This window comes from Vulpes lagopus, chromosome 2 (assembly GCF_018345385.1).
Source record: "Vulpes lagopus strain Blue_001 chromosome 2, ASM1834538v1, whole genome shotgun sequence".
In the NCBI taxonomy this organism is placed as follows: domain Eukaryota; kingdom Metazoa; phylum Chordata; class Mammalia; order Carnivora; family Canidae; genus Vulpes; species Vulpes lagopus.
In genome coordinates this window covers 76,184,426-76,196,301 of record NC_054825.1, presented here as the reverse complement: position 1 = coordinate 76,196,301, position 11,876 = coordinate 76,184,426, and positions in this window count along the sequence as shown.

Below are 11,876 nucleotides of genomic sequence, written 5' to 3'. Positions count from 1 at the left end.
TAGCAACCAACTGGTTGACTTGAAACTCTTTATTTGTGAAAAATTTGAAACACATACAACAATAGGGAGAATGATATAACAGATTATTATGTACTTAACACTTCAATAAATATGATAAATATGATTTCATGGCCAATCTTGTTTCAATCATACCCTTCTAGTTCCCAAGCAACCCCCAACTCCCCACCCCACTAGATTTTAAAAAAGCAGATCCAAGGTATCATCATGCCATTCATAAACATACTATGCAGCTTTAAGGGATGATGATTCTTTTTAAAGACTTTATATTTATTACTATTTAAAATTTTGTATTGAGATAAAATTTACAAAATATAAAACTCACCATTTTAGCCATTTTAAAGTATACAATTCAATTGCTCTTAGTATTGTTTACAGTTATCCTTCACCCTAGTGAGCACAGAAAATTCCAGTACATTTTCAGGACCCCATTAGTAGTCACTTCCAATTCCATGCTTCTTGCATCCTTGCACTAATTAGTCTACTTTCTGACTGTATAGATTTACCTAATTTGGATGTTTCACATAAGTGGAATTTTATCATATGTACCCTCTTTTGTCTGGCTTCTCTCACATAGCATATATGTTTTGGGGGTTCATTGATGTCATAGCAGCTATCAGTACTTCATTCCTTCTTGTAGCTGAATAATATTCCATGGTATGGCTATGCCACATTCTGTTTATCCTTTTTTCAGTTGATGGAGATCTGGGTTGTTACCTCTACTTTTTGGGATTGTGATTGACACTGCCATAAAGATTCACATATAACTTCTTGTGAGAGTGTATGTTTTCATTTCTCTTGGATATATATATATATAGAGAGAGAGAGAGAGAAAGAGAAAAGAGAGAAAGAGGAATTATTGGATTGTATGGTAAGTGTACGTTTAACTTTTTGAAGAACTGTTGAACTGTTTTGCAAAGTGGCTGTGCCATTTCACATTCCCATCAGCCATGTGTGTGGTTCTGATTTCTCTGCATTCTTGCTAACACTTGTTATTGTCTGTTTTTCTGATTATAATAATCCTGGTAGGTATGAGATGATATCTCACTGTGGTTTTGATTTGCATTTTCCCAGAGACTAATTATGTTGAACATCTTTTTATGTGCTTATTAGCTATTTATAGATATTTCTTGGAGAAATGTCTATTCAAGTGCTTTGCCCATTTTTAAACTGGGTTATTTATCTTTTTTATTGTTGCCTTGTTAAGAGTTCTTTATGTATTCTGGATCTGAGACTCTTGTCAGAAATATGATTTACAACTGTTTTTTCCCATTCTGTGAACTTTCTTTTTGCTTTCATTATGGTGTCCTTTGATGAACAAAAGTTTTAAATTTTGATGAACTCCATTTTATTATCTCCTTTGTTGCTTGTGTTTTGGGGTCATGTTTAGGAATGCTGCCTAATCCAAGGTCACAATACTATTGTTACAACTAAACAAATGACAACAATTTCCTAATATTATCAAATTTGTAGTCAATATCCAAGTTTCTGTGATAATCTCAAAAATGTCTCATTGTTATTGGTGTTTGTTTGACCAAAGAACCCAAGCAAAGACCATAAATTGCATCTGTGTGATAAGTCTCTCAAGTCTCTTTAAATCGAAGAGGTCCTCCTTTTGTTGTCTTTTTTCCTTGCCATTCATTTATCTTTAGAGTTTCCCACATCCTAGATTTTGTTGATTGCATCCGCAAGAGAGCTTCACCATGTTTCTGTACTTCCTGAATTTCCCAGGAAATGAGTAGGTTAGAGCCAGAAGCTTGATCAGATTCAGGTTCCAAATTTTGGCAAGAAGTCTTCCTAGGTGGCGTCATGTACTTGCTACTGTATCACATCAGGAAGCTTGTACTGCTTTGTTGTCTCTCATTTGTGATGTTAAGATGATCAGAGATTTCTGATGTTGTCAGTTTGACCCATCCATTTTATAATCCCTATTAGCTTTTAATGAATAGTTTTAGCAGTCATCGATGATTATTGTCTAGCTTCATTATTTCATTAGGGGTTGGAAAGCACAGCTGATTAATTTGTTCAATGGTTGCTGTCAACTGAACACCGAAACTTCCAAATGGATAGTTTTGAATAATGTCATACAACCTACCAATACCTGTGTTCACTCTCCTTCTCCTACTCTGAGCTTTAACCTCTTTACACTTTTTAGAGCAAAATTGCAGCTTAGATCATGTGATTCATATTCCACAGAATTGTCTTGTCATTTATTTACTATATGGTTTTAGACACCCAGGGAATTGTCCTTGCTTGGCATAATTATGAAATCTCTGAAGATAGTTTTTTGAGTCACTCTTTTTTCTCCTACTTCCAACTCCCCAATTTTCAAATTTTTCTTTCCTCTCCTCCAACATACTTATCTTTTATCTTTCAAAGACTTTTCTAAAATCAGTAATGAAATAGGATAAGCTTTACACTAAAGTGTAAGGGACTTACTCTTGCCTTTCAGTGAGTTTGTATTTTAAAAGAGAAATGTACCTAAAGATTTAACCTAAAGAAAACAAAACCTGGGCAGCCCGGGTGGCTCAGCAGTTTAGTGCCACCTTCAGCCCAGGACCTGGTCCTGGAGACCAGGGATCAAGTCCAGTGTCAGGCTCCCTGCAAGGAGCCTGCTTCTTCTCCCTCTGCCTGTGTCTCTGCCTCTCTGTGTGTGTGTGTGTGTCATGAATAAACAAATAAAATCTTAAAAAAAAAAACCCTAGTGATGAGATGTCAAGCTGGAGTGTTAGGATTTTTCTTTCAGCCAGAGTTTTCCCTGACAAATGTGAGCAATCACAGGTCCTTTTTACCTTTAAAATACAGAATCTGGCCTATATTGTATCTATTCTTGGTGGAGAACCTCACTGTTCTTAACTGTTCCATTTCAAAGCCCTCCCAGTTCTCTCATAGGTGTTGGAAGCCACAGAATCAAATGCCTAAATAATAGACCGGGATAGTGTAGCTGATAATGAGCATGTCATCCTAAAACCAGGTTTAAGTTGTACATATTAGAGAATTTAGACTTCTCTGCAACTCCCCTAGTCAAGCAAAACATTTTTAAAATAGATTATTAGCTAGGATTAGCTTTGGCTGCAAGTAACAGACAGACTTAAAATAACAATGGCTTATATAGTGTGGATATTTATTCCTTTCATGTTCTAAGAATCTAGAGATTGTCAGTCCAGGACAATTGTGGCACTGCACAGTGTCAGAGACCTAGGCTCCTTTGATTGTGTTGCTTCACTGAGCATGACTTCCATTCTCAGGAATCCCATGGCCTTAACTTATTATTAGTACTTCACTCATTACATCTGAATCCTGACTTACACAAAGGAAGAGAGCAAAGCAGAGCTTGCCTCCTCTCTTTAAAGATGCACTTGAAGTTGCATATACCACTTCTCTTTGCATCAGCCAGAATTAACCACATGACCACACCAATGGTCTTTATTCCAAGCAGCCATGGGCTTAGTTAAAACTCATGGGTTTTATTATGGAAGGAGAAGAAGATGGATAATTGGGGAAAAGTAATTCAGCCACAAAAGAACTCTCATTATAATAGTAAACAAGAAGTAATGTAGTGTTTAGTGCCCCCTTCCCAAACTAAAAACAAGATACTCTCTCTTTTTTTTTTAAAGATTTTATTTATTTATTCATGAGAGAGACACAGAGAGAGAGAGAGAGAGATGCAGAAAGGCAGAGAGAGAAGCAGGCTCCACACCGAGAGCCTGACATGGGACTCGATCTAGGGTCTCCAGGATCATGCCCTGGGCTGCAGGTGGCACTAAACCGCTGCGCTACTGGGGCTGCCCCAAAACAAGATACTCTTAAATAGTTCACTCACCAATGCTAAACTATTATCAGTTCTTTTGGATAGGACTGATTTTTGGCTTTCTAACATCACACCAAACTCATGATCCCTAACCCTTCTATGGAAAAAGACCAATTCTTTCTGGTATTCCTTTTTGATGTCATTTGTAAGCCCACACTTGATAAAAACAAAATTATTGTGGCCAATTGTCTCTATTTCAGGAACTTCCCTTTTTAGGAGAAAGAACTTCTAAAATAGTTTCATGTGTATTGTATTTTTAAAGTTGGAGTAAATGCATGCTCATTGAATCTATTTAGTACTTGGGTTTGTCAGCTTAGGTTTTTGAATTGGTCATGTGGGAGAGGAATTCCTTGAAATCTTTTATTTATTTTCTGCTTTATATAAAGCACACCATGTTCCCAGGCTCAAATGTTGTAAAAGAAATCCTCACTTCCAAAATAACATATTGTCCAAAGTGGTTGCCCTAACTCACTCCTCTGGTTAATGGCGGCTGACTCATTGTGTGCTGGCAAGACTTCCACCTTCCACAAACATTTTGAATTCTGTAGGCATTAGGACAAGCTTCCTGTTTGGTCAGGCAGTGGCTAAGAATCAAATAAAGGTTGTGGTTTCTGTCTTTGGATATGATATCCAAGATGGAACTCACTGTGGGAGAGCTTCGATGTTATTCCAGTTGTATGGTAGAGAATGCACAGGGACCCTCCCATCAGTCATCCCTTGAACTTCTCCCGTGGCAGAGATCCAAATTCTCATTTTTCCATCAAAAGTTCCCCTGATCATCATTCAAGTCCCTCTGGTCTGTACCTCACATTTCCAGACATGTAATCGCAAGACAAGTGTAACAATGTGCATGCTTGTCTTCCAGGATTTCATCTATGATCAAAAACTTTTGCCCACATTTTCTTTGAGCTCCTCCCTTCCTCTTCAAGAGGTCAGTCTCTAGAGCCCCTATATATTGTCACACATTTTCTATCCTAACTTGCATGCACCTACTACCGCATCTTTTTGAAAAGATGTTTCTACACTGTATCTGTTTCTACACAGTATCTCTCTCCTACAAGGGCTGTTTAAATTCTTGTCTCATTCAAAATGTTAAGGATGAAGATAAATGTCCAAGTCAAAAAAAAATCAAGGGATTGTTTATCATTCTTTGCCATAACTCTAGAGTATAACTGTATTTTAAAGGATAAGACACCTAAAAGTAAAAAAAGTACAACCCACCTCTAAACTCATTGGTTCAGGGACTTTTTTCCACTCTTTTTTTTTGCCACCACTGATTTAGAGGGCTATGTTGGAGGGGGAGGTAGGAGTACTAAGTTAGCTTCTACATTTTTCTTTCTTTTTTTTTTTTGGTCACCACTTTTTAAAGATTGTGCGTCTATATTTCTCACTTGATTCTGCTTATTTATGGATAGTTTTCCTTGGGTTTTGAAGGATGTAATTAATATCTGACTTCACTCTGCCCACCTATTCTAGAAGGCTTTATTATCCCTCAGGCTTTTTCCAAGATTACACTTCCCAAAACACATGCTGATGTGTTACAAAATAACTTCAATAAATAACTACTCATTACCTATTGAGTTCAATCTATTCCTTTTTTCTTTTAATAATGATAAAATAGACATAAAATTTACCATCCTACCATTTTTAGGTGTATAGTTCAGTGGCATTAAGTACATTTGCATTATTGGGCAACCATCACCACTTGTCACCATAACTCTTTTTTAAAAAATTTATTTATTTATGAAAGAGAGAGAGAGAGGAAGAGTTGGGGGAGGGGTAAGGGGGAGGGAGAGAGAAAATCCTTTAGCAGATTTGCCCCTGAGGGCAGAGCCCAACACAGGGCTCATTCCCGGGACCCTGAGATGGGGACCTGAGCCAAAATCAAGAGCCAGCCACTTAATTGACTGAGCCACCCACATGCTCCTGCAGGATGCTTTTCATCTTGTAAAACCCATTAAACATTAACTCCCCATTTTCCTTCCCCTAGCCCCTGGCATCCACCATTCTACTTTCTGTCTCTATGAGTTTGTGTCCACTAGATACCTCATATAAGTGAAATCAGACAGTATTTGTTCTTTTTGTGCCAGGCTTATTTCACTGAGCATTGTGTTCTCAAGCTTCATCCATGTTTTAGCATGTGTCAGAACTTCCCTCCTTTTAAGGCTAAATAATATTCCATTATGTGCATGTGCGTGTGTGTGTGTGTGTGTGTGTGTGTGTATACACAGCATGTTTTGTTTATTCATTTTTTGTCAGTGGACACTTGGGGTTGCTTTTGGCTTTTGTGAATAATTCTGCTATGAACATTGATGTACAAATATTTCTTAAGACTCTCTTTTTGATTCTTTTGGATATATACCCAGAAATGAAATTGCTGTATCATATGGTAATTCTATTTTTAATTTTTTGAGGAATCATCACACTGTTTTCTATCAATTTATACCTTTTAACTTTAAATGGAATCTCATGATAGGGAAAGATTCACCCAGGATTTGGATTTGCTTTTGAGAAGACTGCTGAAAACAGAGTCTAAATATTAGTAATTTAATAATAGCCTCAAGTTAGAAAAACTATATGGCAATTACAACCAACTTAGCAAAGCACAAGGGGAAAAACCATATGAAATAAATAATGAACAATGGATTTGGATATAATTATTCTTTCCCTACTTGGAACTGTGCTGAGGATAATGCTCACTATTTCCCTTCTATTTCAGGTATCCCCAAAGAGGCTCTGGGTGATCAGCACCTGGCAAAAGCTGGGATGGTCTTCCCAAAGAAACACTTCCATGAGAGTGAGACAGAAACAGTTTGAAGTCTATTCATCATGGTTTGGTATCCTGTGGATTTCACTGGAATGAATCACTGTTGGGCTTCAGAATGCTGCCCTGAGAAAAGTGGGCAGAGTGCTCTTTGAATTAAAAACAAGGGTCTGGAATACATCTTGTGTTCTCCTGCCAGGCGCAGGGCTGTCTGTGGAGGAGGCTGAATCTGCAGCATGGTGGGCTTTCTTCCCACAGCTGCTAGGGGACTTTTCTGGGAAATGAGAGAACATACTTGTCCAGACTTAAAACTTGTCACTTTTCATACACTAGGTTAGGCTTGAGGTTGCCTGTTTTCAGGTTCTAGGCTTGGTTTTTATTGACAAAATATAACTTCCAGCTAGGGGTAGGAGTGAGAAAAGATGTGCTTTTAGAGGTTTAGGATTAACAACAAAAAAAAGAGGGGCATGCCTGGGTGGTTCAGTCGGTTAAGCGGTTAAGTGTTCAAGTCTTGATTTCAGCTCAGGTTATAATCTCAAGGTCATGAGATGGAGTCCAGAGTCGCACTGTGCTCATCAGGGAGTCTGTTTGGGACTCTTTCCCTCTGCCCCTACTCTGCACTCATGCCGTCTGTCTTTCTCTCTCTCTAAAATAAGTAAATAAATCTTAAAAAAAAAAAAAAGAGAGAGAGAGAGAGAGAGAGAGAGAAAGTACATCAGGCTTCTCAGACTTCAAGTGGGTCTTATAAAATTACATTTTGAAGGGTTTAATATAAATGATCCCCAAACACGTGGATTAAATTTTCCAAGAAGCACGCATGGATTTAAAAATTAGAAGGAAGGAGATCTTGGCAATGTTCGTTTGGGGCCTTCCCAGACTCCAAATGCTTAACTGTTCTGGGTGCCTGGTGGGTTTCTATAATCACATTCAGTGTTTTTTTGTGATGGTGACTCACAGGCTGATTGACTGAAGAGTTGCCTGAGAATGAGGCATTGCCACTGGCCAATCTGCCAAGTTAGATTGAGAACTACTTGAGCTCTCATTGTTCAGGTTGGCTCTCCATATCACCAGGTGCCCACAGGACTCAGCCATTCTTCTCCTCTTTGTCACTTGCCACATCCACATAATAAGCACCAATAATTCTGCCACTATCAGCACCCCTCCATTCAATGGGCACTACATGGATGGGAATGCACTCATCTACCTCCTGTGTCATGCAGGTAAAGCAATGGTGGAGGCAGCACAGAACAGGAAAAGAATAGGCCTTGAAAGCACGGGTTCACAGCACAGTGAACCACTTACTAGCACTTCTTTCAACTCTGCTGCCCCATTTTATCATACCATTGTGAGGAAAAAAGGAGGTAAAAGGTGAAAGAGTGCAGGACACCTAGGAGGTGTCTAATCAATGACAGTTGTTAGTGATAGGCAGCCACCTATTTCAGTTTGTTGTTATTTTTTAAAAATTATGCCTCTCCCTGCTTCCTCTGGAAAAGCAAACTTTTCCCCAGTTGTCTGGTCCCCAGATCAGAATCATAACATGCAGGGATGGTATAAATTGCCTCAGATGGTTTTCTGAAAATGCAGATTCTTGAGTCCCATGTCTGTCTGAAAATGCATTAAAATAATACACACACACACACACACACACACACATGCTGGTCTAGGCATAAATAAATTCTGGAAGTATACACAAGAACCCATTACACAAATCCTGAGAAGTAAAATAGGGGGTGGGGGTGAAGAGAATGTAACTCTTCATATTCCACCTTTCTGAACCATTTGGTATGTTTTATTTAAATATGGTCATATTTTTATTTTAAAATTTTAATTTAGGGGATCCCTGGGTGGCGCAGCGGTTTGGCGCCTGCCTTTGGCCCAGGGCGCGATCCTGGAGACCCGGGATCGAATCCCACATCGGGCTCCCGGTGCATGGAGCCTGCTTCTCCCTCCGCCTGTGTCTCTGCCTCTCTCTCTCTCTCTGTGACTATCATAAATAAATTTTAAAAAAATTAAAAAAAAAATAAAATTTTAATTTAATAACTACAAAAGAAATAAAAACAACTAAAAGAAAACACAAATAAATATCTGATTTTGTGAGGGGAAAACATGAAAAAAAGTAATTACAAAGATAGAAAAGGATGGACTTACATAGTAATATAAAACTTTTGTAAATCAATACACTGCCAGTAGAAACACATGTAAAAGCAACGTGACCAAGAAAATGGCTAGTCCTCTCGCAAAACTAATCAAGGGAAAAAGAGATATCACAAATTATTAACAATAGGAATGAAAAAAAGGACATTAATATATATCTTACAAATTAAAAAAGTAAAAGATATTATAAAGTCATTTCTGGTAAATACTCTGGAATTTTAGATGGGGTTAGCATAAATTGCTAGAAAAACATAATTTAACAAAACTGATTCAAAACGAATTAGAAAATCTGAAAAGTCCTATACCTACTGAAGAAATTGAATCTCTGATTAAAAACCTTCCCACAGAGAAAATTACAGGCTAATTTAACTTGACTAGTGAATTATGCCAAACATTTAAAAAAGAAATATCTCCTACTGGTAAGGGACTAAAGTACTTACTAAATAAAGAGTTCTCTTAAAAGTCAATGAAAAAAAGGTCTCATTAAAAACAGAAAACAACACGAGTAGGCAATTTACAAAAAAAAAAAAAAAAAGGAAAAGAAATTTAAACTACTGATAAACTTATTAAAATGTTCATTCTTTATAATTATACCAAAAAGGAGTTATCATTTTTGTGCTGTTGAAGGTAATACTTATTAGTGACCACTATGAACTTTGCAGAGGTGATTTGGCAATATGTAAGGGGCACCTACTAAACCTATGAATCATTTGTCATTTGACCCAACACTTCCACTTATAGGAATTTGTTTTGGAAAATGAACATAGATAAAGAGTAGAAGTTTATAAGAATGTCCTTCTATATGTTGCTAATAGTAAAATAATTTCAGGAATCTTAAATGTCCAATGGTAAGTTTAATTAATTAATTAAATATGTTACAATGGCATATTATGCAGCCAATCAGAAGTGATGTCAAAGAATAGTAACAGAGAAAACATCTATAGAAAACAGTGAAAAAATGGTCAGAAAAATAGGATTGGCTTGCTTTTGTGTATATGCACCCACACCTCCCCCCATCTACCCCACCACACAAACACTCATGGGAAGAAAACTAAAAAAACACACAACATGTCCAAGCATTTTTTTCTGCATGGTATGATTCTTGGTGATTTATATTTATTTTGCTTTTTGCTTGACAACGTTTTCCAAATCTTTTTTTTTTTTTAAGATTTTATTTATTTATTCATGAGACACACACACACACACACACACACACACACAGAGGCAGAGACACAAGCAGAGGGAGAAGCAGGCTCCATGCAAGGAGCCTGATGTGGGACTCGATCCTGGGTCTCCAGGATCACACCCTGGGCTGTAGGCGGCGCTAAACCGCTGCGCCACCAGGGCTGCCCATTTTCCAAATCTTATACAATGAATATCCATTAATTCTATAAGACAGAAAAATTAGTTGGTAATGCCTGTGGAGATACAAAGATGGAAACACAACAGCACTAAGAGTCTCTGCATTTACCATGTGATAGATGTTTAACTCAATTATTTTCTTAAACATACTGTCCATAGAGTGGACATTATTATCATCCCCATTTTACGGATGAGCCAACCAGACTTGGAGTTTTTCTCAAGGTCAACAAGCCTGTGAGTGGAGAAGCCAGGATGCAAATGGAAGCCTTTCTGACTCTGGAAGCCTACATTATGAAGATCACCTCCTAATGTTGGTTGACTACTAGTCAATCCAGTGTCAGAATCTGGAAGAATTTTACAGCAATTATAAAGGCCAGGTAGCTGGTTTTAAGGACACCATTGGTCATCTATTACATGCTATGATGCAAACCAGAACAAAGATGAGATGAGCCACTTTTCGTCTGTCATTCAGAAATGGAAGATCTGTACCAAATGAAAAAATAGGCAGACTTCCCTCTCCTGTGTTGGCACTTTTCTTTTGAAGCAGCCTGTGTTGTCCCTGTTTCCCATCTGTACCTCTTTTTTTCTGTATTCAGCAGAATAACACACTTTCAGGAAACAACTGGGCAGGAAGTAATGGAGGACTGAGTTTCATCCTGGGAGGTTTGATTCCCACAAGTAAAGAGCTGCGGTGGGAGTGGTCGGGAAGCATTGTTGGTGCATGGGGACTGTCGTGCTTTATGAATTCCATCTGTTCAGAGCATCTGGGACTCATGCGGTGCGACATGGCAAGATTCTATTTCATTTCAGCTTATCCCTATTAGACGAAATCCTGCCAGAAATTGGGGGCCAGCTAAAAATTGTGTGCATCAACGCATCATCCACAGACATCAAGTGTAGATCTGAGAAGGTACCCAATCCACCCCACCTGGAGTGGGGCCAAGTGAAAAGCATGCACTCCATGTAGGTATCAGACAACACAAGCTCTCAATGGAGCTCACCTCATTCCAGGATGAAAAGACATAGTGAAATGTGGGTCTCATGGGGGAAAAGTATTGCTGAATAAAAGGAAAAAAGCATCTTTCTCAAGATTCAGAGAAAAGACAGATATCTGAAAAATGGTTTATCATAAGAACCAGGAGAAAATTGTTTGGAATGCTTCTAGGATATAGGAAGACATGACTACGAAATGTGTACAAAAAACTAGGAAAAGTATAGCTTACATGAAAAGTAGTGGCATTGAATGAAAAGAGATACATGAGAGGAGGAAGGAGAGCAGATAGAAAAACTGCAATCCAGTAGTAATCATTCATTTGTTATTTGTTCAGAAAATATGTAATGTTCACCTATGTGCCAAGCACAGAAATAGAAGTAGTAAGGAGCAGAGTGAACACGGTAAAAATTAAATCGGAGATGTAGAAGACAAACTTCAGAAGATTTTCAAAAATGCAGGGAGAACAAAGAGATGAATGTGGCTGAGAAGATGAACGACATTGAGGACAAGAATTGGAGGTCTAATCCAGCAGGAATAGATGTTTCTGGTAATTAAAATAAACAAACAAACAAACAAATAAAAACAAGGACGACTGGGGCATATACCATGACCAAAGCTAAAGATATTTTTTCCTAAGCTTAAAAAGTAAAACAAATAAATATGATAAATAAATATGATATATAAATGGAACTAGCTTACCACATTCCAGGCAAAATCAATGAAAAGAAAGTCATCTTTAAGCATAACCTGAAATTTAGAAAAATCAACAGTAA